This window comes from Micromys minutus (genome assembly GCF_963924665.1).
Source record: "Micromys minutus genome assembly, chromosome: X".
NCBI lineage: Eukaryota > Metazoa > Chordata > Mammalia > Rodentia > Muridae > Micromys > Micromys minutus.
Genome location: NC_137970.1, coordinates 61,125,264 through 61,131,154, shown reverse-complemented (window position 1 = coordinate 61,131,154; position 5,891 = coordinate 61,125,264). Strand labels below are relative to the sequence as shown.

Here is a 5,891-nt window from a genome sequence, read left to right as displayed (position 1 = left end):
AAGTTTGAAATAAAATCTTTTCCTATGTTTACTGACAAATAATTATTAATCTACATAGATTTTCTTATTTAACCTATAAACAATACTCTAATTACTTCTGATTGGATAAAGCCTGATCTCTTGGTTTCCATTGCTTAGGTTCTTGTACTTTCCTCTTGGTAGCTTGTTATCTGTGATTATAGGTGATCTTGTTGCCTCTGGCTGGAGTTTATCTCTCTTGTGGGTCTGAGGGCCTGTGGGCTCAGGAGGGAGATTGCTCCTGGGTGTTCTGTTCTTTATGGGCAGGCAGTGAGTTCTGATGGCAGTGACTTGTTTCTGTCTCTGTGGGCTCAGGTGGAAGAGCACTTGTGAGGCTGCTCTGAAAGCTCAGCTGTCTGCGGTCAGGTCCTGAGTACTGATGGTGGTCACCCAGCCCTCTCTCTGGGCTAGAAATGACCTGTTCCCAGAGAGAGGCACTCTATCTTAGCTCTGAGATTTCCCTGTGTTCCCACCCTGGAAAACTGGTGAGGGTATGTGGCAGGCTCACCATGGGCTCAGGTGGGAAAGAGCTTGTGAGGATATTCTGGAAGCTCAGTAGTTTTTGTCCATGTCTTGGGTCCTGATGTCGATCACCTGGCCCTCTGTCTGGACTGAAAATTAAAACGTAAAACTTAAGAGCTCAGATAAGCACTTCTGATCTTGCTTCCTCCTAGAAGCAACTATTTAGGCCATATCCCTTTCCATGTAGTTGGTTCTCCAGTACATATTGATCCTATGGACTTCACATGTGAGGAGAGTCCTGCAGAGGACTCAAACAATGAATAGGAAGGCCCTCATGCCACAAAGGCAGCACTCTTGATCCATGATACCCCAGAAGACATCATTCTGGAAGCAGCAGCCAGTGGCACAGTGTTCCATCCGAATCAAGATCTTCTAGCAGCCAGGGACATGGACAGGGATGTTTGCATCTTTTCCTACTCTTGTCAGGAGGGAGAAACCAAGGGATTATGATCCTAAGGACAATACCTCAAGTCCAGCTGAGCTGTTGTCTTCTCAGATGATGGGCAAAAACTTGTTACTGTCTCGAAGGACAAATAAACCCATGTATTAGACATCAAACAGGGACAGTTGGAAAGACGAATTTCCAAGGCTCACTGTGCCCCCATTAATAATCTGTTGTTCATGGATGAGAATGTTCTGGTTATGAGGGATGACACAGCTGGATATGAAGGAGCATGTGTAGTACATTGCTGACAGAGCTCTAGACTGAGCCAAAAAGCTGCTGCTGACAGCCAGTGTCTTCGAAATCAAGAGATGCTGGTTTGAGTTATTCTCATAGTCTCAATTTGGAGATCTAATCTCCATCGCCCTCATGAAATATGGGAAGAAGGTGGCCTGTGGATCTAGTGAAGGCTCCATCTACTTCTTCAATTGGAATGGTTTGGAGAGTAGAAATGATCACTTTGCCCTGAGAGCAGAGTCTATCGTCTGCATGGTTCCAGTCACTGAGAATGTGCTGTGCACTGGCACCACTGATGAAATCATGAGGGCTGTGAACATCCTGCCAAACCGAGTAGTAGGCACTGTGAGCCATCATACTAGGAAGCCTGCTGAGGAGCTAGCCCTCTCCAATTTTGGCCGATTTCTGGCCAGTAGTGGTCACAATAAGCTCCTCAAGTTTTGGGACACGACTCAGTGTCAAACTGTGGTTGTAGATAACTATCGGCAACACAAGAAAAAGGGAGCACAGCTTCGTGCCCTGAGCAGTAAAGTGTGGAGCACAGATGACTTCTTTGCAAGGTTGAGAGAAGGTGAAGAGGATATCAAGGCTCCAGAGGAGGTGGCAAGGGTGACTCATGATGAGCAAGATAGCACATGTATACCAACTAGGGTTTTAATATAAATAAAATCAGTATAGGAAAACCAAAACCATACAAGGCCAAACTAGTGACAAGTGGTGAAATGGTGGAGGAAGGGGCTCTTTGGTTCAGACAGTTCTCCAAATAAAAACAAAGTTTCATAAAACAGACAATAATCTCAGATAAATGTCATGTTGTTCAAAAGATTGTGTAAGCCTCTTAGAAACAATCAGGGACCTAATGAATTAATATGTTGAACAAGGAGGATGGCTGAAATGAAGTACTTTTGGATACATTTCACAATTGCAGACCTCACCTAAAATGAAACATTTACTAGCCAGTAATCTGTCTGGAACCAGCCTGGATTATTGTAGTGTATCTGACCAACTACTTGAGCTGCTTGCTATTGAAAGTCCCCCTAATTGGGGAAGCCCCTCACTCAATTACCAGGAGAACTCGAATCCAAGAACTCACAGAGATCCAATCATGGTGCAATTTGGCAAGAGGTTTATTCGGAGGGGAGGGGAACAGAGGGGAGGTCAGAGCTCTGGGGAAGACACATATTTCACACAGGAGATAGAGGATTCGACCCTGAACTCAATTAGGGGGACATATTTATAGGGAAAATTACATAAGGAGTTAGCAACAGGCACATAGCACTTTCATTGGTTTATTCAAATTGGCAGTGTCTGTCTACTTTTGGATATAATTCAACTCTAGGCCACTCTGTTTTGGGGCACACTGACCTTCATACTAGTTTTTCTCAGCACTGCAGAGCCAGACCTTATCGAGACCAGGCGGTCTGTGGTTTTTGTTCTCAGCCTTGAGACATACTTGTCCTCAAGGCACTGTTTGTGGGGCTAACTTTAAATTTTAACTCTTTCACTACGATAATGTATGTCCTGTCGCCAAAAGCCTGAAATAAACAGGTGCTCTTTGTGACTATACTTCTTTTAATATTAAAAGATAATTTAATAAGAAAATGACTTAATTTTATTCATGTTTTAGTACCAGGTATCAGGGTGGGAGAAAATAAGATATATTTCTGGGAGTCAAATGCTTTGGTGGCATGTCTCAGAATGTATTATACTTTCCTCAATTTAGACACTTGTAGGCCATGAGAGGACAGAGTTGTGTTATGAATGATAAGGTTAACAGAAAATGAAAGGCACTGGTGGGATTTACATTGTGCCTGTGTAAGTGGGGGATTCTAAAAGTCACCAGCTAAGGCAAAACACTCTAAAATCCTGGCTGTCATCAATTATCTACATACTCTTTCTTGATTTTACTCTACATTTGTGTGTAAAAATTTCAGGGCTTGTTCACATGGATGGTCTACTGGTACTAGATTTATGCTAAGAAACCTTAGCCAAGATAGCTCTGCAGCCTGTGGTGATTCAGCTCCTAGCACATACCACTACCAGTTCATAAATTTGTATTTGAATTTGGCTTTAAACTCCATCTTTAAATTGCTGGGCATGCTGCATTAAATGTTTTAAATCTCATGCTGATGTTCTCATGCACTCATACTGTAGTTTAGTTGCTGAGGTATTGGGCCCCAAAGTTCACTATTCATACATGGTCCCCAAGCCCATCTTTTTAAATTTGTTTTGGCTCCCATAGAGGTGAATTGTAGGAGGATGAGGTAGGTAAGCTATAAAGAAGCAACCTCAATTCTGGATATATATACACATTTACCAGTGCAATTTACTCCCTTTTGCACTAGCCCCTGGCATTATGCTTTTGTGTGTGTTCTGATACCAAAAGCAAATAATCTCTCTATATATTCATATATAAATGGATGAATGATGGATGGATAGATAGACAGATGGATAGATAGATAGATAGATAGATAGACAGACAGATAACAGAAACATTTAAGTATTCAGAAACATATTGCATTTATGTTTTGCAAAGGAAATTATTCCACTATAAAGAAGATGCAGCATAAAGTATATTCAAGACAATATATCTGATGCATCATGACCCCACAACAGTCTGGAAGGTATTCAATATTCAGCTTTACCTCAGACCCAAGAAGTGTAGCTAAGAAAATAATCTATATTTTTCTCTTTACAAGCTAAAGTGAAATCAGTGAGAATTATTGATATAGCATATTGTTCCTAGGCACATGCTTCAGTTTAGTTAGAAAAAGTTAATAAAAACACTTAAGAAAGAAGCCACTGGGCTTTGTGATTAAATAGATTTGTTTAGCTGAATAGACTCAAAAACCTTAGAGGATTTAGCAAAGTCAGTACTGCAGACTTGACCATTTGAAACCCTCTGAGACCTTATCTTACTGCTGGCAATTGCTGGATAAGTGTTGTTTAAGAAAAAAAAATGAACAAATTTGGTCCAAATCCTTGTAGGTCAGATTAAAATGAGGAAAAAATGGAGTGGCACTGTATGGAAATATTGACTGAATCCCAAACAGCATGGAAACTCAGGTGTGTGTGTATGTGTGTGTGTGTGTGTGTGTGTGTGTGTGTATGTGTTGGTGTGTGTGTGTATGTGTGTGCTAGCGTGCATACACACACGTGCATGTTTGTGTATGTAGACTTTAGTCATTGTAAAATAAAATTTTGATAAATGAATAGATTAAAAAAGAATCAGACTTGAGTTAATTTTTAGCTGTATTGATAATAAAAGAGGTCTGGTCTCTATCTGTGCCCAGAGACACAGGCAAAGCCAGCACACAATGATCAGGAATCACAGCCTGCCCACAGATGACTGAGCATTCAGAAGAGATGAAGGAGGGCTCCCCTTCCTGAGCCCACAGGCCTCCATCTACATCAAGAGCTAGAGCCAGTCTATCATCATCAAAATTCACAGCCTGGCCATAGAGAACTGAGAACACAAGACTGATTTCCCTCAGGAGCCCATAGCTCACAGACTCACAAGAGAGACAAGGTCCATCCAGAGACAACAAGATCAACTAACATCAAAGGTAAGAAGATGGCAAAAGGCAAGTACAAGAGTATAAGCAACAGAAGTCAAGACAAACTGGCAACATCAGCACTCAAGCCACAACAATTATATTCCAACACAACAGAAAAACAAGATTTGGACTTAATATTGTGCCTCATGATGATGATAAAGTGCCTTGAGAAGTACATAAATAACTCCCTTAAAGAAATACAGTAGAACACAGATAAACAAGTACAAGCCTTTAGAGAAACACAAGAAAACACAAGCATACAGATGAAGCAATTGAACAAAACAAAACAAGATCTAAAAACAGAAATGGAAACAATAAAGGAAACACAAGGAGAAATAACCCTGAAGATATAAAACCTATGAAAGAAGTCAGGAGTCATAGACAGAAGCATCACAAACAGAATACAAGAGATGAAAGAGAGAATCTCAGGGTCAGAAGATAACAGAAAACATTGACATAAGTCAGAGAACATGTAAAAATTACAAAGGTCCTAACCCAAAACATCCTGGAAATCCCAGGACACAATGAGAATAACAAACCTAATGATAATAGGTATAGAGAGGGCAAAGACTTCCAACTAAAAGGCCCAGTAAATATCTTCAACAAAATTATAGAAGAAAACTTGCTTAAATAAACATTCAAGAAGCATTCAGAACTCAAAATAGATTGGACAAAAAAAAAAAAATAACTCCTCTTAACATATAATAGTAAAAAAAAAGTGAATGTTCAAAATAAAGAAAGAATCCTGAAAGTAGTAGGGCAAAAGGAACAAATTACATATAAAGGCAGACCTATCAGAATTACACTAGACTTCTCAAGAGAAACTATGAAAGCTACAAGATCCTAGACAGATGTCATGCAGACCCCTAAGGGAACTAGATCCAGCAAGTTCTCAGCTACTATAGTTGGAGAACCCAATATATTTCAGGGCAAGACCAAATTTACATAATATATGTCCACAAATTAAAACCTACAAAGAATAATAGGTGGAAAAATTCAACACAAGGAGGGAAACTGCACCCTAGGCAAAGCAAGAATATAATATCCTTGGAAGGAAACCAAAAGAAGAAGGGCACACCAGCATAATTCTACCCCTAACTATAAAAAAAACAAGA

General features: G+C 40.1%; 1 pseudogene across 1 annotated transcript; it reads left to right on the top strand.

The window, feature by feature from the left end:
- Positions 1-753: 753 nt before the first annotated feature.
- Positions 754-1,882, top strand: LOC308414982 (WD repeat-containing protein 55-like; annotated as a pseudogene). Its single transcript has one exon. The product of its transcript is annotated as a WD repeat-containing protein 55-like (transcript).
- The last annotated feature ends 4,009 nt before the right edge of the window (positions 1,883-5,891 follow it).